This window comes from Pristis pectinata, chromosome 7 (assembly GCF_009764475.1).
Source record: "Pristis pectinata isolate sPriPec2 chromosome 7, sPriPec2.1.pri, whole genome shotgun sequence".
NCBI classification, from domain to species: Eukaryota; Metazoa; Chordata; class Chondrichthyes; order Rhinopristiformes; family Pristidae; genus Pristis; species Pristis pectinata.
The window spans coordinates 20965689-20989527 of record NC_067411.1 but is presented as its reverse complement, the minus strand read 5'-3'; the positions used below and the strand labels follow the sequence as shown (position 1 = coordinate 20989527).

Here is a 23839-nt window from a genome sequence, read left to right as displayed (position 1 = left end):
GAGTGCTCCAACTACACTGGTAGTTCGGAAGTCTTGATGGCTTTGAAAAATCTTGTGTTATAGGATGTTCAAGTTAATTTAAATGATTACTACTTAGTAAACTACCTGGTTCTAATAAACTACCATGCATTCTACTTTCCTGAAATGATTTCATAGTCAAGGATTTTAAAATAATTTTAATCCTTAAGTACTTGCACCAAAATGTTTAACATTCAAGCCAATTACAAAATAAATGCTTCCCGGTTTTCTGGAAGATTGTGATTGGCTGCTCACAACATCAGAGCTTCATGACAACAGAGGTGCTTGTGGCCAGGGAGTCCTTTGAACCAACAGCCACCAGCACAGTGTTGGTAAATGCATTTATCTCACCAGAAGTTGCTAAATCTTTGTGGAAATCTCATTTGAAGTCAGCAGGAAGTGCTGTGTGTGCATTAGCCACCCTCTAGGTCTTTCTTCCCACCCCCAATTTAGTTTCACTTTAATTTTAATTCTGTAAAATACAGGACACTGGCTTGCCCCTAAATAACTTGTATCTGCACAAACCTCATCACAGACTTTTCTATTAGTTTAACCACTCCAGGGAATGTTACTTAGAAGCCCAATACCAGGTGATTAGGCAAAGAGGTGTCAAGTGAATTTCCTGGTGCTTTTGTTGAATAATTCCTTCAACAGACACAAACCTACAAGACTTCAAATAGTTCCAGTTCTTTATGACCTGAAATAGTCATTCTATTTTTCTCCACCAATGCTGTCTGGGCTGCTGAGTATTTCTAGCATTTTCTATTTGGGGGAAAAAACTCCACTACCCAGACAATAATATATTTACAATGGCCTGTACCAAGAGAGCAAAGTGCAATGGTGTTGGGATGGAGTGGTCCAGCAATGATGGAAAGTGAATGATCACATCTGCCAGTAGATAACAAGGTGCCTTGCACACCCTATCAGCAGTTCAGGAAAGTCCAAGTTATATTTTATTGTCGTTCACCCACATGGAGGAACGAAATGTCATTTCCCCCAGACTCTCACAACAGAGGACATGTGTAGAACAGAGGACATACAATAAATGCAGACAAAAAATTTTGCAAGTACAAATAGTGCAAAAAAAACAGTATATACAGAATACAAAATTAGTGCAGGGTTAGTGCAAAACTGAGTTGAAGAAATTACAGAACTCTTGTGTTGTGCTAAATGTATAAACATGTTCAGCAGCAGCCAAAGTTCTTATACACCGTTGTGCAAACCAGGGCTTCTGACACAGCATTTGTCTGAAACTGCCTCCAGGGTATTCGGGAGCCTGACAGCCTGGGGGGAAAAAACTGTTGTACAGTCTAGTAGTTCTGGCCTGGATGCTCCAGTACCGCTTGCCAGATGGCAGTGGGACAAATAGGTCGTGGGAGGGATGAGAAGGGTCATCTATGATTCTGCAGAGCTTGCATGTACATTGTGTGTTGTAGATATCCAGGATGGAGGGAAGAGGTACTCCAATGATCTTTCCAGCTGCACTCTCAATTCTCTGCAAAGTCTTACGGTCAGAGATGTTAGTTACTCTCTAACTCACATTAAACAGGTCTCAACCCTCTCACCATCTTTATTGTTTTTGCAGGCCTTGCAGCGTAAATTGGCTTGTGGATAAATGACCATCGTGTGCTATTTAATATCACTGTGTGCCCCCAACAGCCTTTGTGCTGGTGCATCATGCACAAAGAGGCAACAATAACTCCATCCTGCGGTCCTGTGCTGGAGGCTGACAATTGTTGCCCAATTGTATGAGTTTATGTACCTTTGGATTAAAATCATACAAGGTTTCATTTAAGAATTTACTGCCAACTTTTGTTGAATGCCTTGACCGCAAACAGAATTTAACATGGGGAATTGCTTCATACAAATCCACTGAAGAGTCAACATCTCATCATCTATAAATGACTGTTTTTATAAACCTGCGCAGAGCAGGCATCCTCAGTGTAAAAATATGACACTCCTTAGGTTCACTGCTGTCATACAAATGTACCAAATATTTTGGCAATGATGGATCAACTGTTAAAGAATGCAAAGAAACAAATTCTGAAAGGCCAAGAACAGACTCTCAGATTGAACCTACTGGTTGGAAGTGACCGAGCCCCAGTTAGCTCAGAATCTCATAATCATGCAGACCTTTGGAATCTCCTTGAACTTCACTTGAAGTCTCTGCAGCACACAGTTCAACTTCCTCTGCCTGACTCATACCACTGTCAGCCGTAATCAGTATACACCTTAGGGATAGGTCCACTGATTCACTTATAAATATTGTAATTTCAAGAAATGTGTCATTTCAATATCAGGACTTGCAACAAATTATCTTCATAGAATCATACAGTGGAACACAGGCATTTGGATTATCATGCCTGTGTTGCCTTTTTGAAAAAAGGTATCTAATTAGACCTTGTTCTCTAATCTTGCAATTAAATTTTTCTTGCCCCACCTTGAAACCTGGATAAACATGACTACAGCTGACGTTGCAATGTTCAGAGGCCAAATGTTTAATTAAGCTGAACTGAAGCACAAAATCAACACTCTCCATTTTTTTTTAAAAAGCTCCTTCACATTCCAGGCAGGTGTGGCAATGAGTCAGCTCCATTCCACCCTTGTTCCAATTCCAGTTACGTTCAGCCACTCAAGTTGCACAGCCAGACAACCCGAGAGAGGGGAAAAGCAGCTTCCATCACATTCAACAGGAGCTCACTGCAGCCCCAAGCCACACATTTGCGCTTGAGGACTGATCCTAGGCCACCCAACACCAGCCCTCACAGGCAGCCTCTTCACAAAAAGAGGTGGCCAATTCATTACTGGGCCAACGTCCGCCAAGGGCCAGCGTCCATACGAGAATCCTGACAACAGTGTGCACCCTGAGCAGATGTCCTTTTTAAAAAATGTACAGGGAGAGTCAGCGGGGACATACAAACCTGCAAGTGTTCAGTTTCCAGGCCCAAGAAGTGCTCTAAACAAACCCATGTACAGGATATTGCTATGGTGGGGGTGTGGGGGAAAGAGAGAAAGATCCCTGAAGAATTTTGTTTACTAAGTCTAATTTCTTTCCCTTCCTCATTTGCACAGAACCTGTTTCTCCAGTAATTCCCAAAAGGATTGTCTTCTATGAAGTCAAACAAAGCATTTATTCAATTCCTCTGCCATTTACTTATGGCCCATTGCAAATTAGCCCATTTCTGTCCACAAGAGACCCACACTGGCCCTGTAGTTTTCCTTCATCCACTTTTTTGGCCATGCTTGCCTGTATTTTAAAAAGCATCAAATCTTGGGCGTATTGTTTTTTCCTGCCAATTTAATATTATACCTTTACTTTTTCCTCTAATTTGTGGTTGGGCTTATTCTCCTAGTGTATCTTTGTGCTTGAAAAAAAGTATATATTTGTTGCAGATCATCACTTTAAATACTAGCCATTGCCTGTCCAATATCACACCCTTGAATTTAGTTTCCCCAATCTACCACAGACAACCTCCCCCTCAGACTTCAGTTTCCATTGTTTCATTTGAAAACCAGAGTTTCAGATTGTACTACATTACTTTTTAACAATGCAAAATTCTCTCAAGTTATGGTCACTCTTTCCCAAGTCTCTTTATAAGATTTATTAAATTTTTCTCATTATACATTCTGGACCCAAAGCAGACATTCCTAGCCATTCCTCAATACTGTCCTGTGAATCTAAGTTGTACATTTTTTTTTAAAACATTCAAAGGTTGTGGACTTTACAGGCTGAGCCAGCATTTAATTGCCCAACCCTAGTTCCCCTTGAAGGCGGCAGTGAGCTGTCTTCTTGAACCACTGCAGTCTTTGAGGTGTGGGTATATCCACAATGCTGTTAGGGAGAGAGTCCGACCCAGTGACAGAGAAGGAACAGCTATACATTTCCAAGTCAGGATGGTGTGGGGCTTGGAGGGCAACTTTGACGTGGCATGTTCCCATTCTTTTGCTGCTCTCAACTTTCTAGCTGGTAAAGGTTATGGATTTGGAAGGTGCTACCTAAAGAGTCTTGGTGAGTTGCTGCAATGCATCCTTTAGATGGTACAAACTGCTGCTACTGAGAGTCAGTAGTGGAGTGAGTGAACGGGGTGCCTATCAAGCGAGCTGCTATTTCCTGTATGGTGTTGAGCTTGTTGAACGTTGTTGAAGCTGCACTCATTTAGGCAAGTAGAGGGCATTCCACCACTCTCGACTTGAGCCTTATAGATGGTGGACTCACTTTGGGTAGGAGGCAAGTTACTCGGCGCTGGATTCCTAGCCTCTGACCGGCTCAAGAATTCATCCTCCACATTGTTAGTAATTTTCCCAATTCTAGGTATAGAGGTCCTCCATGATTACTGTACTGCCTTTCTTACATACACCTCTCATTTCCTCATTCATTCACACAATTAAGTACCAGGACCATCGCAGTTTATAGCATAGACTACAATTGTTTTGTCAAATTGTATTCATATCAGCTCTTTGCTAGAGCAATCCAATACAAATCACTGTCATACTCTCTCTCCTGGTGACCTTGCACTCATGCTGTGGCTCAGTCATAGCACTCCTGCCTGGATTCAAGGTCACAGATTCATCCCAGTCAACAGAAGTTGATATTCTCACTGCAATACTAATGTCGGAGTTGGCACCTATTGAATGAGTTGTGAAACTGGGATCCTATTTAACTATTTCATCAGGATCTCATCAAATGAACTGGTAAAACATCCAGGCATTACCTCAGCATCTATTGAGTGAGATACCATGGAGAGCAAAGCACCAGGTGTAGAAGAGTTTTAATAAAAAGGTGGTGTATTCATCACGGATTGATTTGTCAGAATGCAATGTTCAACACCCTTAAACAGTTTGACATCTTCTAGAAAACAGCATGGTGCTTGAATTGCATCCCAATGATCAACCTAAATATTCACTCCCTCAATAACTGGTACAGTGGCTATGGTGTGCATCTACACTAACGCAAATTGCCATGGTTTAAACAGCACATACCACGAAGTGTTACTGTACCCGTTAGAATTGTGCCTATCCTTTGATCCCTCATTTTCTACCAAAATTTAGTCCATCATATTTTACTGGTATTAACTTCATCTGCCTGTGTTTGCCTGTTCCATCAGTCTGCCTGTAACTTCTTGAAGTTTACAGCTATCCTCCCCCCAGTTCACTCCACTTCCAAGTTTAATGTCATCTACAAACTTGGAAAAACTGTCTTGTACACCCAAATCTTAAATACTGGGAAAATGTCAAATATATTAAAAGATGAAGTCTTTCAATAGAAAGATGATTTACTGATTTCAGTGCAAAAGTGTAACAAGTTCTGATCCAACAAGCAGTCAACTAATCTTCTACTCAATCACGTAAACTAGTTACTTCCCTCCTTCCCATTGAGACAGGCAGGTAAGATTGAATTTCAGCAAATTTTTAACCATTAGTAGAATGAAAAGTTAAAAAAAAATACACATACACCCTCATGTTCATGTGAGAAGGTGAAGAAATTCAGTCCAAGCCTACCTTCTTTTACATTGCTATGTAGCACAAATCCAAGAGGTGAGGGGCATGTTTGTTATAATAAACAAAGCTACGCAGGTTATTTTGGTAACAGTTTAAATTTTCAATTAAAAATGTTGCCTTGAAATAAAACAAATTATTGGGAACATGAGCCATGTTGGGTTTATTTCCTCTGTCAATTTGTTAGGTATTTTAATGTTCCATAAAAAGATTGCACTGAACAAGTACTTCCTGTCATTACAATACTATGTTGGCTCAGTAACTAGCTCCTTCAAGTCTGAACGATACAGATTTAATCTCCAGCTGTCCATCCTCTGATTAACAACAGTTCACAATTATAACCTTTTGATAGCCTTCCCTAGTGCATACACATGTACACGCACATGTCTTTAAAGAGACCAGTATAATAAACACATTTGAGTATTCTGTGACCCATCAAAACGTTCAGTTCTTCAGCTTCAAAAGAATTCAAGTGAAAAGTATAAACATTGATGACAACATCTGTGCATTGTTTCAGTTCACCATTTAGAGGATGCCTGAACCCTAAAATATTAAGCATAATTTATTACAAGCAAAATGTACATATTCTATACAATCAAAACCTAAAATTGTTTATTTTAAATTTTGCTAGTAGCAGCACTTCCATTAATCTGGTTTTCTTTTTAAACAACTTCGAAAAACTGAAGACTGTAGAGCACAAAAAATTCCATGATAGAGGTCTATTATATTCTTCCCCCTCGTGTGTCACATTTAATACTTTGTACTTTTGGCAGCTCTTTTTTTTTTAAAAATCTTCATTTTTAAAACAAAACTCCTGCACAGGTACTTCATCAGAATAAATTTAAAGTTCCTCACTTAAAGTGTAGTTATTATGCCTGAAAATATAGATCACATCCTTTGCCTAACTAGGGAAGGAAAAATGAATAGAAAGCACAATGTTGCTCACATAAGGATTTCCTAAAAAAGGTTAGAAACATGCAGCAGGTCAATCAGAATCTACACTAAAAAAACAACCACGAGTCCAGATTATCATGCACTTCATAAGGTACAAGGCTGAAACTTTGATGCCTTTACTCTCCATAGACACTGCCTAGGTCACAGCAAACCCTGACTTAGTTGAAGCCACACACACTACAATCCATTCCATACCAAGGACAAAATGAGAACCAGGACAAGTCACCTGTACAAATTGAACACGTGGCAGATGATTAACAGACGAAAAGTGGTGTTGATATATATTTTGTTAGGGAGAATAAAGGGTACAGTTTTAATGCACATGCAGGAACTGAAATATTTTGTACCCAGGGTACACAAATATTAAAGTGGCAGAATAGATTAAGATATGGTTTAAAAAGGCTTAAGGAGATGCTTTTTGTTTTGACAGAGACAGAGTACAAAAGAAAGTAAAGCCAAGTCTGTATGAAGGACAAGATTGGACCACAATGGTGTCCAATTCTGGGCACCATAGTTTACAATGGGAAGGTCTCACAATACAGAAAGGACTTGCTGGCCTTAGGATGAAAAACTCCAAGTACTGTACAGATCGGAAAAGCTGGGGCTGTTGTTCTTAGGGAAGTGCTTGAAGGGAGATTTGATAAAGTATCCAAAAATCGCATAGGTTCTGGGCTTGATAAATTAAGAAAGGTTGTTTCCATTGGTGCAAGTGTTGAAAAGTAGAGGCTGCAGACCTGAGGGAAATAATAATAAAAAAAACAGAATAACATTAATGAAAACTTTCATGCAATGGTAGTTGATCTCAGATTCATGGTGGGAAAGAATAAAATGGATTAAGTTGTGTTTTTCCAGAAAGGACAAAACAAAAATGCAGGGAAACAAATGAGAAATTACACTAACAGGGCTCGTCTTATACAAACCACAATGGCCTCTGTCACGAACCAGCAACAAAAGAAACACACTGAGCATGATTCAGTGTTAAAAACTATTTTATTAATCACTACTTATGATAATACGTAAAATAAAAGTAAAAATGTTAGTATGTTAGAATTCAAAAATGTTAAACCTTGAACGTTAACCCCAAAACTAAACTCTTCGTGTGTGTGTGGCAAAGTCCCAAACTCCAAGTTCCGGAATGGTTCTTAAAGTTCAGTTCCGCAAGCCATAAGGTGAAACATGAGCAAGGGCTTCTTCAACAACCAGCGTTGTCTGAAGATAAGACGTAGATGTAGAGAAACATAGAGAGAGTAAATACGAAATCCAAATGTTCCACGATGGAACCCAAACGACACTCCAGTGTTTACTCGGTAGTGACTTCCTCACCCCGAAAAGCATCCGAATCGTGGTCATCCACACAAATACCTGTTTCCTTCTACAGATCAGCAATAAAGTGAACTCCACCGGATTACTTCCAACTTCCATACATGGATTTCAGTGGCAGACACAGTTATTATTTCTCATCCATCGATAGAGAAAACTAGCAGGCTGGTGTCTCTCTCCCTTCTCTCTCTCTCTTTCTTCTTCTTCTTCTTCAACAACGTCATTACGTCCTTTATCTTCTATTGACGTAAGCACGCCCCACACACACACACACACTCTCCATCTTAAAGGGACTTTCACTGAGTCCGTAACACCTCATTGGTCCAAATGGCCACCTCTGGGAAAATAATGACCTTAATGACAGTTTTGGTTATGACATGCTGTACCTTCTAGGTTTGTACATCTGGGGTGGAAAAAGCCAAGGAAAGGAGGGAATGAATACAATTACTGTTGAGATAAGGACAGGATAAGGATAAGAGCAGGCTAACACTTAAGACAAAAGCATTCCTCTGACCACTTTAGCACTCTACCTGTATTTTTTTTTGCAGGAACTCAAGAGCTAGATAGCAAACATCTTTTTTGATCAATAATATAATAGGTTTCATTCCCAATTCACATTTCAGGACTGATGAATTTTAGGCCTTCTTTTCCTGTAAGCAGCAGATTTTGACTCCAGCCTTGGAGTGTCAGTGTACAGTTTAAAAAACATTTAAGTACAGCTTGAAGAACCAAGTTAAAAATGAATTAACAAGACATCCAATCACAGACTTGAAGGACACTAAGTGATTGCTCGTCATGATGGCGCTGTGGCAACAATTTACTGTCCCATCGGAATAAAGAATAAAATGAAAAGATTTAGGCAAGACGACACCCTGTGGGCATTCACTAATGAATAGCATCTTTACAACAAGTTCCATCAGATAATCTGAAATCAAGAAATTCATTTTGTGGATTTATCCATGGTATATTTCTGTAACTGTGGAATTGCAAGAATCATGTGTCATTAATTGTAAATGGGAATCTTTGTCAACTCCCAAATTGGCTCAAATATCAAATGATACCTCCTATCAATTATCTGTTGTTGTATTTTCTTTCACCTAAACTAGATTTTTGTTTTGAAAACAGTTGAGTTGTTAATTTTTTCTTTACACTGAAAATGTCATCTCCCTGAATGAAACAGATCAAGAACACTTTCCAACACCACAGGTGCTACATAAACTGAAATAGTACTTACTTTATTCAGGAAGAGTTGACAATAATTGCCTGCCTCATCGTGTATCCATCCACAAAAATCTAACTTCACATTTTCAAGAGAAACTAGTACAAGCATGAAGGAAGAAAACATAAATCTGCAACAGCTCTCCATTTTGTAATATTCTTCTAAACCCAGAATTAAATTTGCATGAAGCACAGACATTTTCCAAAAAATTACAAACCAAAAAAAAAGCCAAACAAAATATTATTGGTGGCATTCAACAGTTTTCTCAAGTCAAACGATAAAAACATTGTATTCAAAGTTAGCAGACAAAATGAACTCTTGCAAATTTCTATAGATGTACAGTGGAGAGCATTCTGATTGGTTGTATCACAGCCTAGTATGGAGGCTCCAATGCACAGGATTGCAAGGAGGCTGAAGAGGGTTGCAGGCTCAGCCAGCTTTATCACAAGCACAGCTCTCCCCACCATTGAGGACATCTTCAAAAGGCGGCACCCCAAGAAGGCTGCATCCATTACCAAAGACCCTCACCATCAAGGACATGCTCTCTTCACGTTATTACCAATTGGGGAGGTACAGAAGCCTGAAGACCCACATTAAACAATTTAGGGACAGCTTCTTCCCCTCCACCATCAGATTTCAGAACAATCCATGAACACTACCTTGTAATTCCTTTCTTTTTGCACTTTTTTAATATATGTTAACTTTGTGTCTTTGCACTGTACTGCTGCTGCAAAACAACAAATTTCATGACATATATCAGTGATAATAAACCTGATTCTAAAATACCATTGGTACACAAATATGCTGCAATCTGTACAGCAAGCGGGCCAGGCAAAAATTAGTTTACTGGTAAATTAAACTGCAAATCTCACTGAAATGACAGCATTTACAAATTCAAATTTAACAAATTCTAAATAATTGCAATGCGAGATGAGAGTGCAATCAGCCATGAGCTTTGCACCAAATATCATTTGTGCACGTTTTTCCCCCAATTAACAGCATTTCAAACATTAAAGACAAACTCCGACAAAAACATTTTGTAATTACTGTTGGAACATTCAAAGCAAACCAGCAACTGAAACAAACCTACTCAGACCACACACATACAGAATGTGTGGTAGTGCCTTTTAGTACTGCAGTGGCTTCAGTGAAATTAGTTTGAGTAGTTATACACAATTGGTGACTGGCAAAAATCCATCGGCTAAAGTAGTCTTTAATTTGGTACTCAAGTAAACCTCATTCCATTAAGATAACTGCATTTTTAGCAGAGGAGAAAAGATCACATTGCAGACAACAGGACTTCTTAAAGTAAATGATATTGCCAAGAAGAACAAGCTTTGTTCTTGTCTATACCATTTACACACAATGGAAGCATTTGATGATGGGTCAGACCCATCTTATATGTCCCTATTCAATGTTATAGTTATTACTATTGTTAAAAAAGTTAAATTGACTGAAATGTTAATTTAAGAAAAATTAATGGAGTAAAACTATTGCACTATTTTCAAACTTTTGAATGTCAGCATTTTGTTCAAATAAGACTATAGATTTTCAAACATTACATCATTTTCCAAGATTGACAAGTCACAGCTTTCTAAGACAGGCAAACAGCAAAATATCAATGAGCTCTCCTACCAATGCAGTTTGCACACACTAACTCAAGTTCAAACTCCATTTTTATAGGATAAAGTGCTAAAATTGCAGAAGGATTAGAAAACAAACTTCCATCACAAAAAACTTAGGTTAACAATTCTTTAAATTTGTAATTGAATCTAGTAGCACAAATTCAGCACTTGGCATCCAGGGTTAGATTCCTACAATGGCAAGTTTACTAGTCCAAATTAAAATGGCAATTGATGGAGCACCTTAATGGAGGTCAAAGACATGGAAAGACTTCTGGTGCTGACAGCCTTGGTAATTGAAGGGAAGGCAGACAAAAGGTAACATGATCAAATTCAGGGATAAGAACAAGTGGGTGCAATTTGAGAAGTGTCAGGTTTTCAAATTCGGAGGCGCACATTGGTGGGGCAGGTAATAAAGTTAGTCTCCAAGCCCTGACAACCTGGATTCAGTTCTGACCTCTGGTGCTGTGTCAAGTTTGCAGGTTCTCCCCATGATTGCATGGGTTTCCACTGGGTGCTCCAGTTTCCTCCCACATCCCAAAGATTTACTGGCTGTTAGGTTGATTGGCCACTAAGTTGCCCCAAGTGTAGTTGGGTGAATCAGGAAAGTGTTAACTGGTATGCAAGAAAATAGTTTACAAGGAACTAAGGAATAGGATTGCTCAGAGAGCCAGAATGGATTCCAGGAACTAGGTGGCTTCCTTCTGTTTTAAAAGAAGGAAGACTGATTTCGGACTGGAGAAAGTGACAGAAGTTATGAACAGAACAATGGAAGAATCAGCAAATGAGGATGACATCAAAATTGAGACAGTACTTAAATATAAGTTATATCGGTTAGCCAGCATTCAAGATAGGTAAACATGATTGTGTGCCAGACAAGACAGTTTTTGATGACCAAATTTGCCAAGTAGTCTGGGCAGCACCAAGATAAAAATGATTAAGTGTGGAGCTAACAATGGTACCCGCTGGGGATTTCAGCAGCACGCATACAGCAAGGATGGAGCTGAAGTGGGTACCATGAAGTGGATATAGGCAGTCTGATAGGATTGACATGAATCCAAACTTTGTCTTGGTGTCAAATACAACACCATGAATAACTCAACCCTTGTTGTGAAGAAACCTCACAGCTCATCTTTGCTCTGCCATTATGGCAATAGTAGTTTGGATATTGCATGCAATGTAAGATGCAAATTCAAAATTTCAAACCACTGCACTGCCCAAGGCAAATACTGAAGTCAAGATATTACAACATAAACCTCTGTCACAAATCCAACTGATTACTGAAACCAAACAATTATGAGAATAAACTAAGATGTATAAAAAAAAGTTGAATTTTATTATGCCAGTCTACAATTCCTTTGTGACAGTGTCACCAAGTTACTAAATCAGTATTTATAAATCAAAAAGATACATGTACCAAGCTTCACCATTGACAAGGTGTAGTTCAGGTTGAGCAAATGTATTTCAGGAACTCTTAACTTGAGATTTATTGATGTTAGAACTCATGAAACTATTGGGCAATTTGAAAGACCAATCAAGTCCTTTTTTGCCAAGAATATATCACTACTTAAAAAGTAAATAATGAAAGAAAAATAAGATTGTGATATGATAAATTCCATTGGTTAATATCAAGCATTTACCAAAGAGAATTAACAACATTTCAACAGTCATGACACTTTGTTTATATTACATTTTCAACTTCACACACGTAACCATCTCCCTGCAGCACAAGTTTAACCAAACACACAGTGATAACATCCTGAATCAGCTTGGAGCTTTTATCTAACTTTCCCTGATGTCTAGATTTCCAGAAAGTTGCATTAAAGTACTGGATTTTCCATCATTCATATTTGGACTTCCATATTAACCTTCAAAGTACAAATCAGGAAATTTTGTGTGCGCAGCATAGTAGCCTGTCAAATTCTTAAACAGGCAAAGATTAGAGTTAAAAATCCAAGCTTTTTCTAAATCTGAAGAAATTTTACCCAATAAAAAGGTGACAACAACCCACCAAGGATAACTTGCCTTAGGGTTAGGGAAAGTGGTAACAATCAATAATTGCATACTCTGAATTGTAGTCAAGGTCTTCAACAAGATACAAAGTCCTTCAGGTAGACGAATGTTTCCCTTGCAGGGTATAGCACAATTACATCCATGGCAATCTAATGGGCATTTTTTTGCCATGCATCATTTAGTCTGTAAATATTAACACAAAATTAGTTCCTCTCTCTCCCCCCTCTCCCCCCCCCACCCCCCAAAAGGACTTTTGTCGAGCAGCAGGTGGTTAGAAGAACCCACTTGTGACAGATGCACTGGGCATTCAGCCTTTGCCAGGGATAGAGCATGCTATTTAAAGCCACTCAGAACAATCACTATGCTAAAGAAGTCTAACTGGTGTTGTGGTTTGAAAACGACTCTTAACACTTGCAGGCTGTTTTTAGGTCCCAAAATTACAATAATTATTTAATAAATCAAACAAATGTCCTGCCTATTAAACATGTTACGGAAAGTCAACATTCCCCAGGCCACATTGTTCGCAAGCGATAAGTGACTTGCAGAACAGGCAAGCTGCTGTGAGCTGTAAAAAGGCAAGAGCTTACCAGTGGGATAGAAGAAATGACTGAAGGATGCTTTCAAAGCCTCCTTGAGAAAATGCAACTTTCCCTACCATAACTGGTTAAAACAGAGGGTGATTCATGGTGGCATTGAGAACCCATGGTCCAGAGCACTCTGACACCCAAAGTTAATGGTGGAAGGAGAAAACTACCTCCCAAACTCCAACCAGCCTCTTCTGTGGCAGAGACTGCAGTTCCCACGTGTTATCAGCCACCTCAGAAACCATAGAACTGATGGAAGCAAGATGCCAAGGGACTGCCTAATACACTAACAAAGATCTTTTACTCAAAGAATAATTAAACCTTGACTGGCAAATGCATTTGGTCTAAATTAGCCTCCAACTCTGTCTTGCGACCTGCTTTAAAAATACCAGAAAATCATAGCATGAATAGCACTTTCTCATACCTTAAAATTAATAGACAAATGGAAGCCAGTATAAACACAGAATAGAATTGGAACTTGATGATATTGCATAACAATGGAAGGAGCACTCCTACTTCCTCACCTATCCAAAATATCAATTTCAAATCCTTGCAGAACCAAAACACTGCAGAAACTGAAAATTTGGTAATCAGCATGCCAAGTTGGTGGAGAGGGAGAGGGAGAGAAAGTTAACACTTCAAGTCAATAACAATGCACCAGAACTGATTCTCTCCTCACAAATTCTGTCTGACCTAAGTACTTCCAGCATTTTCTCTAAGAACATCAAACCCTTGACTTAACTCAAATACTTTGATGTCATCAGACCACTAAACACTCCAGTTAAATAAAAAAATCACCCAAAAGCTTCTTAAACAAGCAAATTGAAAAGGTTGGCTCAAACCTTTATCCTGATTCAAGAGGTCTACAGAATGTACTACTGCTCACAATGTAAAAATCAAGAACAATGCAAATAGCTTTCAGAAAATTTTTTAAGCATACAATTTGATAAGTTATCTGGCCTTCAAGGTATGTGATCAGGACTCTGTAGTACCACTCAATATTAGGGTGACCTTGTTCTCCTTTTCAATACATGCATACACAAGATTTTTTTTTAAAGTAAAAATGAAAAAGCGGTTCCACATAAACCTCTTGGCAGATTTTTTAAAAAATAGATGCAGAGTGCAACATGCTCTTAAGCACTTGAGCCATATGCAAGACAATTTTGCCAAGCTAAATTAACTATCATAAGGCTAATAGAAGCTTCACCGAACAGATAGGCAACCATGACACAACAGTCATCTTTGTGGAGTTTGCATGTTCTCCCCTTGACCATATGAATTTCCACTAGGTACTCCTATTTCTCCTCGTGTCCCAAAGATGTACTATTTTGACTACTGTAAATCACCCCTTAGTGTAGGCAAGTGGCAAAACAATCAATGGGGAGTTGATGCGATTGGCACGTGAAAAAAATAGGGATATGAGAGAGGAGGAAAGGCATCCAGTCCATATTGGTTCCTTCTGTGTCAATATAAACAAATGCAATTTTAACAAGGACTTTCAAAGGGCTGGAAGGTTGAAAGCTACATGCAGGGGAAGCAAGGATCATTAATGGAAGGCACTGGCAATGATATAGGAAGTGAACAGTGATTTGTAAAGATTAAGACAACAATAGTCCAGTCAGTGTGCAATCTCATTTCAGAGGCTGAAATTTGCCACATTTTTGCTCAGCTGACTAGTCCATTGATATCCTCCTGCAGGCCAAAATGCTTTTTGCTGTCAATCACAAGGCCAATTTTTGTATTATCCATAAAACTCTAACATGTCAAATACATTGAAGTCTAAATCACTAACAAACAGCAAGGAACCAAATAAAAACCTTGGTGGAACTACACTGAAAACTGACTTCCAATTGCAAAACAGTCAACATTGACCCATCCTGCCAATTTAGCGCTCCCTTGTATGCCAAGTGGAACTTTGTCAACAGCCTTTAAGTCAAACCAAGTGTTCTCACTACCTCTTCAAAAAAATTCAAAGCAGCTAAATAGACACATCTTTCCCAAAGAAATCCTTGATTTATTAATTCACTATTTTTTTTTAAGAATTAAGGTTTATTCTGCCCAGGATGAGTTGGTTTACTCCTTCCTTTTTAAGTAAGGAGTAGCAATCTTTAGCTTCTCTGACATCAGCCTTATGATAAGTCTGGATAAGGATGGTCAGGCATGGTAGTGTAGCAGTTAGCATAATACTATTGCAGCGCCAGCAACCCGGGTTCAATTCCCGCCGCTGTCTGTAAGGAGTTTGTATGTTCTCCGTGTCTGCGTGGCCAAAGACGTACAGGTTAGGAAGTTGTGGACATGCGATGTTGGTGCCAGAAGCTGGCGACACTTGCAGGCTGACCCTAGAACACCCTACACAAACGATACATTTCACTGTGTTCTGATGTACATGTGACTAATAAAGATCTCATCTTGTCTCATCAATTACCTCCCTTGCCTTTTGACAGCCTGGGATATATATCCAGCTTGGTGATTTATCCACTTTCAAAAACATTAGACCCCTTAATACTTCCTCTCATAATCCCATCCTATATTTCACTCTACATTGTACAACTTCAACAAAAATTAAAACAAGACAGTTTTTCAAATTGCTTACATTTTAATGGAAATATTCTACCACATTCAAGGTCAGCTCCAGAAACCACTTAAAACTTACGGATCAGATCACATGGAAACAAAAAGGGTTACCAATACATAAATAACCAATTATTTGATTGATTGGTTGTGATCGACATTTCCTTTTCTGAAATTCCTGCTTTGTTCCATGATAACATTAGAGCTTTATTTGCATATCATAACACATGCACAAAATGCTGCATTTCCAGATATTTTTTCTCTTAAATACCAAGCAAAGTAGAACTGAAGGACAATAAGCTGATGACTACAACTTTAAATGTTCCCTCTGCATGATACAAGTTATTTTAGAAACTTAAGCTAAAAACAGAGGTCATCAATCCCATTAGTAGACTCCCAAGAGGAAGCCAATTGACAGTCAAATGATGCTATGCCTATCAAATCAGCAAGTTTAGAAACATTGCTAAGCAACAAGAAAAAACAGACAGCACCCACCCCAATACAACACCATGCAGTTTTGTTTCCACATACAAGGAAGGAAGCACTTGCCTTCAAGGCAAGCTAGTGTAGGTTACAACACCTATTCCAAGAGGTAAGAGAGCAGTCTTCAAAGTGGTTATACAAGGCTGGCCTTTCATTCTTGACTGCAGTGAATAAAAGCAAACTTGTTGAAACACACAAATCTGTCTCAGATCAGAGTGGATGCTGTTTTCTCAACCTGAAAAAAACTACAACTAGGTAAGGGGTCAGCCACATAGAGGCGTCTTTACTCACACAGCTGTGAATATTTGGAATTCACAGATCTCCAAGGTAGGGAATGCAGTCCACACAAAGGTGAATAGAATTTTCAGCACCAATATAATCAAAAGGAAATGGGATTGGTTGAGAAAGTGGATTCAAGATACAGAATCAGATATCATCTTATCAATTGCTAGAGCTGACTTAAACAGTCATACACCCTAATGCTGCCTTTGTTATGACTTCAGCTGTTTCAGTTATCAGTCAATGCCTGATAGCTAGATAACCTTTCATGCTAACAGAAAAGACCCCAAAAAAATGAAGTGCAAATACACATCTCATTTTGTGAATGTACTTTATTCCAATACATCCAGATTTAACTATTTGTGCATTGGAGGCCAAGAATTCCACATATAAATGCATTGGATTCAAAAATTATGCACATCTCCATTAAGGATTTGTTTGCCGCCAAACCATTATTGCTTTGTCAAATCAGGGATCAGATCATTCCAACATGGTTTAATTTTAGTTATCTAGAATGATACCTAAATTCCAAAATTCCATTTTGGAAATACATTTGAAAGTAAACATTGGTACAAGAATGACCAGCATAACCTTCTTTGGAAAACAAATTGAACTGCAAATCAAAAACTTGCATTTGTTGCCATGTTTAAAATGTGCATTATATCTGTAACTACCTCACTGACAAAAAAAAATGCTAGAAATAATTAGGTCAGTCAGCATCAGTGGAGACAGCAATAGTTGATGTTTCAGTTTAAATGACTTTTCATCAGAACTGATAAAGGTGCAGCTTAACAAAATGACATTTTGCTCACAGACCTAATAAAAGATGAGGCACATTCAGGAAATGTATTCATTCTTTAATTCTGGCCCATCAACAGATGGATTTCAACATTCCACATTGAAAGAGATAATTTGTTGAGTCAGCAACAAGCTTCATCAACTGCTCAAGCATTTTTTTCTTAATTGGTTAAACCAAAATTGAGTGTGGAATTATGACCATTGAGATGAAGACTGCATGAGGAGAAAATATACAAGCCAGGACTGTGCTCCCAACATTTATGTTAAAGGGTGATTTTGCTGAACTTTAAGATATTAACAGGAACTGATAGGTAGATAGAAACTCTGTTCACTGGTGGTGAGTTTTGCTCTAAGGTCAGACATTTCAAAAGATGAAATTTGGAAAAACTTCTACATGTAGACCATGTAGAAAACAAACTCTTTTATAAGTGGTAGCTGATGTCAGTTCAAATGCTACTCATTTGAAATCTGAGATTAGTTGATATCAAGTTAGAGGAACAAGGAACTACGTGGCAGTAGATCACTGATCAGCCACAGTCCCATTGAAAATTGGAAGACATCCAAGGGAATAAACCACCTACTCCTGTTCCAATGTTCCTGCATTCAGTTACCAGTTTCAGGCTGACTGGATACAAGAATATAGTTCAGCCCAGGGTTACAGAGGGTTTGTGTTTCTAGAAAACCATCTATACTCGTGATTTTTTGAAATAAGAACCCTTCACAAAAATTGCCAAAATTTGTTTGAGTGTTCATTTAGTTATTTTTCTCACAAATTCAATACAAGCAAATTTTAATTCCATCTCAAACTTTTTGGTAGTGATTTCTGAATTCTGTAAGGGTGAATTTCTGTTACCCAAACCGTTGTAACATGGGGGTAAACTATGCCAATCTCTGTTCATTCCTCATCAGGGTATTTTACACATGTTAAACCTTTAAAAATGGTTTCAGTCTGCTCCCTAATAAGAACTTGATACAAAATAGTTATAAATTAGAACCTGGTTCTGAAAGTGTGTTTTATCTAGTGCCACTTGTTGGGAAGGAGGGTAGAGAATTGACCATTATCTGCAGGTGGATCTATTAAATAGTGAAATTCTCTTGAATTCACATTTAAGAGGGTCGATACAAAGTTCCTGGGATTATAGTTATTATTAGGATGTATCCCATCACTAAGTTATAAGTGACTGGTGAAAAGCTAAATCAACCTGAAGTTGAGATGCAGCAAGAAAATTCTGGAAAGCACTTATCATAAGCACAACAACACTATTTCTTTCCAGGCCCAGCTTGCAAATTGTAATTGGCAAGTAGTACAAAGAAACCCAAATTTATCTCTGGTTTTTAATGAATAAGTAACTTAAGGATTTTCACACAAAATTCTTTAGTCTCTTCCTAAGAGCTACCACAGCCAAGTTCTCCATCAATCAAAAGGGACTGTGCAGCATCCTTCTCAAATTTGGCTGTCGTGGAAATTAGTTCCCATCTTACATCTGCTGCATAACAGCTTCAAGCCTGGATCTCAACAGGTTTACAACCTGACCCAATTCCAACGCAGACTGGAATCAAGCAAGGCTGCGTCATCACTCCAACACTTCTCAATTTTCTCACTGGAATGCTGCACCTCACCTCCCAGCAAGCATCCTGCTGTGGAAAGTACTAATCTACAGAACGAGTGATTAACTGTTCAACCTGCACGCCAAAACCAACTTCAGTCATCGTCTGCAGTACACAATGCTTTCATTTCTGGATTTCAGAGGCCCAGCTTCAAGTCATGGTCGACTTGTCACTGAAGTGCGTGAGAGAATGGTTTTACATTTATTATCTCTAAAACAAAGCTCCTCTGCAACCTGTCACCACTGTACGAAACTACCCATAGACAATAAACCCACAATGTGACAGGAAAACATTGACCACTTCCTATACCCGAGAGCTCTCTCTCACTGAAGGCGGACTCCAGTGACGAATTTCACCAGCACTCTCAATGCACAAGCACAGCCTTTGGTTATTTGAGGAAGAGGTATTGCAAGGCCGTAACTGCGTCTTGAACTCTCCAGCTGCGGAGAGCATCCTACCTGCGTCTAGCCTGTCAAATCCTGCCAGGATTTTGTATATTTCAGTAAGATATCACTCTTCTAAACTCTATTGAATATAGTCAGAGTAGACCCAATCTCCCGTCACACGTTAGTCCCACCATACCAAGAATCATTTTGGTGAACCTTTATTGCACTGTGGTAAAGTACATCTTCTCTTAGATAAGAATGACAAAATTGCACACATTACTCCAGGTGTGATCTCACCAAGGACCTGTATAATTTACAGTATGACATCCTTGCTCCTTTACCCAAAACTTCATGCAATGAAGGCCAGCATACCATCTGCCTTCCAAATTGCTTGTTAAGACCAGATGTGAACTTTCAGTCACTGATGTACTTCTTGTTCTATGTACAAGGACACCAAGATCCCTTAGAATATCAAAGTTTCCCAAAATTATTTCCATTTAAATAATACTGTTTTGCCTACCCAAGTGGATAACTTCACCTTTAAGAAATAATGCAACTGCCATGTATTTGCACATTCACCAGCATTGTCTAACACTGCCTTGGGGCCTCTCTTCATCCTCCCAGAACAGAATTTAATCTGCCCAGTTTTATGCCATCGGTAGACTTAAAAATACATTTGGACCACTCATCCAAATCATGGACATAGTTGTGAAAGCTGAGACCCAAGCATCAATCTCTACAATGCCCCACCAGTCTACAAATTACACCCTGAAAAAAAAGGAGTCATTTATTCTACTTTGTTCCTTACAAGTAAACCAATTCTCAATCCATGCCAGTATGCTACCCCCATGTTCCACACTAGCCACTTACATGGGATTTCATCAAATGTCTGAAAATCTAAGTATTCTCTTCCCACAGATGTGGCCATACCTGCTGAGAGTTTCCAGCATTATCTGCTTTTATTTTAGATTTGCAGCATCTGTTTTTTTTAATTTTCATTTAATTATCTTCAATACTTTTTGTCTAAAATGAGAATCTACATTAAACACAGCAAAAGCTCATCACCTCTTGTAAACAGTAGTTATTAACTTGGTTAATTTGTGTTAGACACCATCTCAAAAAGGTCAAAGCAATGAGCAATAAAGCCATCCAATTTGAATTTTAGTCCTTTATGTCCTTGCATACAGAGGCATGCAAAAGTTTGGGCACCCCAGTCAAAATTTCTGTTACTGTGAATAGTTAAGCGAGTAAAAGATGACCTGATTTCCAAAAGGCATAAAGTTAAAGATAACACATTTCTTTAATACTTTATGCAAGATTACTTTTTTATTTCCATCTTTTACAGTTTCAAAATAACAAAAAAGAAAAAGGGCCTGAAACAAGAGTTTGGGCACCCTGCATGGTCAGTACTTAGTAACACCCCCTTTGGCAAGTATCATAGCTTGTAAACGCTTACTATAGCTAGCTAAGAGTCTTTCAATTCTTGTTCGGGGGATTTTCGCCCATTCTTCCTTGCAAAAGGCTTCTAGTTCTGAGAGATTCTTGGGCCATCTTGCATGCACTGCTCTTTTGAGGTCTATCCACAGATTTTCGATGATGTTTAGTTCAGGGGACTGTGAGGTCCATGGCAAAACCTTCAGCTTGTGCCTCTTGAGGTAGTCCATTGTGGATTTTGAGGTGTTTACATCTTCAGCTTTTTTTTTTAAAAAACAGACTGAAGTTTGCTTCCAGAATTTGCTGATATTTAATTGAATTCATTTTTCCCTCTACCAGAGGAATGTTCCCCGTGCCCCTGGCTGCAACACAAGCCCAAAGCATGATCGATCCACCCTGTGCTTAACAGTTGGAGAGGTGTTCTTTTCATGAAATTCTGCACCCTTTTTTCTCCAAACTTACCTTTGCTCATTGTGGCCAAGAAGTTCTATTTTAACTTCATCAATCCACAGGACTTGTTTCCAAAATGCATCAGGCTTGTTTAGATGTTCCTTTGTAAAGTTCTGACACTGAATTTTGTGGTAAGGATGCAGGAAAGCTTTTCTTCTGATGACTCTTCCATGAAGGTCATATTTTGTGCAGGTGTTGCTGCACAGTAGAACAGTGCACCACCACTCCAGAGTCTGCTGAATCTTCCTGAAGGTCTTTTGCAATCAAACAGGGATTTTGATTTGCCTTTCCAGCAATCCTACAAGCAGTTCTCTCAGAAAGTTTTGTTGGTCTTCCAGACCTCAACTTGACCTCCACCATTCCTGTTAACTGCTATTTCTTAATTACATTATGAACTGAGGAAATGGCTACCTGAAAACGCTTTGCTATCTTCCTATAGCCTTCTCCTGCTTTGTGAGCATCATTTATTTTAATTTTCAGAGTGCTAGGCAGCTGCTTAGAGGAGCTCATGGCTGCTGATTGTTGGGACAAGGTTTGAGGAGTCAGGGTATTTATAAAGCTATGAAATTTGCATCACCTGACCTTTCCTAACAATGACTGTGAACAAGTCATAGCCCTAACAAGCTAATGAAGGTCTGAGACCTTGGTAAAAGTTACCTGAGAGCTCAAATCTCTTGGGGTGCCCAAACTTTTGCATGGTGCTCCTTTCCTTTTTTCCCCCCCCAGTCTAAAATTGTACCAGACAAAAATAATACTAATCTTGCTTAAAATGTTGAAAAGAATGTTTCAACTTTAACTTTATGACTTTTGGAGATCATTTCATCTTCTACTCACTTAACTATTCACAGTAACAGAAATTTTGACCAGTGGTGTCCAAACTTTTGCATGCCACTGTATATTGTGCTTACATGAGGAGTATGGACTTCACTACATTTTCCTGATCAACACTTAATCCTTACCCAACACAAAACAGATCATCTGGGTTACCATTGAATATTGTTTATGGGAACTTGCCATGTACAAATTGCCCGCATTTCCTTCAAAATAACAATAATACTTCAAAAGTACCTCACTGACAGCAAAGCATCTTAGGACATCAAGGTCATGAAAAAGCACTACAGAGATGCACTTTTTTTCATATCATTAGAAAAAACAAATTCAACACCCAAGCTTCACAATATCTACTTAATGAACTAAAAGGAAAAATTAAGCAGTTATGCCTCACAGCAGAAAACAAAAGATTTATAGGACTTAACCACTGGAATTGTTTTTTCAAGAGACCCTTTTCCTGAAGGAAAACAATGGAAAAAATAGATTGTGAAAACTAAGCAGAACTATGTGCATGTTTTAAAGGACAATGAAAAATATACCTACATGGATATATTATTCAAAAACTTAAGTTTTGCTCCTTTTAAACACTGAGATGATTACAAACCTCAGCACATTTTAATCTGTGTAGTCATACCATCTGTGAGAATGTCATTCTCTCAGTTATGTTAGCCCCTTGTGATCTGCTGGGTCAGCCCAAATCCTTCACCAGATTTTTTTTAATCATCAGCCAATTTATTAATTAGGCTTTGGCAAAGTTTCACCCACACTATACATGAGATATGGTTGGAAAACCTGTTTTTGGGAAGAATGTTACAGCACATCCCTTTTTAAACAAAAAGTGCACTAGACAAACTAATTTCAGCCCCAAAAACATCTGTATTAAAATTTGGCCAAACAGTTTGACTGGATGAAGGTACAAAGAGAGCACAGACTTGTTTCTCACCAGCTTTTTTAATATTCACTTTCAGAATCTGGGCATTCCTGGCAATAAGGGCAGGCACGGTAGTGTAGCAGTTAGCGCAACGCTATTACAGCACCAGCGACCTGGGTTCAATGCCGGCTGCTGTCTGTAGGAGTTTGTGCACTCTCCACGTCTACGTGGGTTTCCTCTGGGTGCTCCGGTTTCCTCCCACATTCCAAAGACATACGAGTTAGGAAATTGTGGGTATGCTATGTTGGCACCAGAAGCGTAGTGACACTTGCATGCTGCCCCCAGAAAATTATGCAAAAGATGCATTTCACTGTGTTTCGATGTACATGTGACTAATAAAGATACATCTTATCAATATTTATTGCCCAACCCAATTGCCAAGAGAAAGCTGAGTGAGCCACTTTCTTGAACCTCTGCATTCCTTCTTAGTGAAGGTCATTGCACATTGCTCTTGTGTATGAAGTGCCAGGATGCAGACCCAATGACGATGAATGTCCAGTGATATATTTCCAAGTCAATATGGTGCACCACTTGGAGGGGAACCTGTAGATGACAATGTTCCCATGCAACAGGTATTCATTAATCTTTTAGCATGGTGTCAATATGATCAGTGCTGACAAAATAGCCTCCATTAAAGAAAAGGTATGCATGCTCTGGAAGGATTTCAAATCTGAAATTCCAGGCTGGGGAGTGTGGTGGGCCAAATAAATTGTTCAATTTCACTTTTGCTATTTATGACATGATAGGAACCAGTTGGTTATCCACTCAAGAATTCCTGGTATCCATTAATCTTGCTTTTTTTTTTGATTAATGTAGTACCATTTCATCTTGAACTTATAACC

The 23839-nt window shown here is 38.7% G+C and overlaps 1 protein-coding gene across 6 annotated transcripts in view; it reads right to left on the bottom strand.

Annotated features, from left to right (window-relative positions):
- Positions 1–23839, bottom strand: part of erbin (erbb2 interacting protein) — a 178186-nt gene that overhangs the window by 116192 nt on the left and 38155 nt on the right. The window lies entirely within an intron of this gene.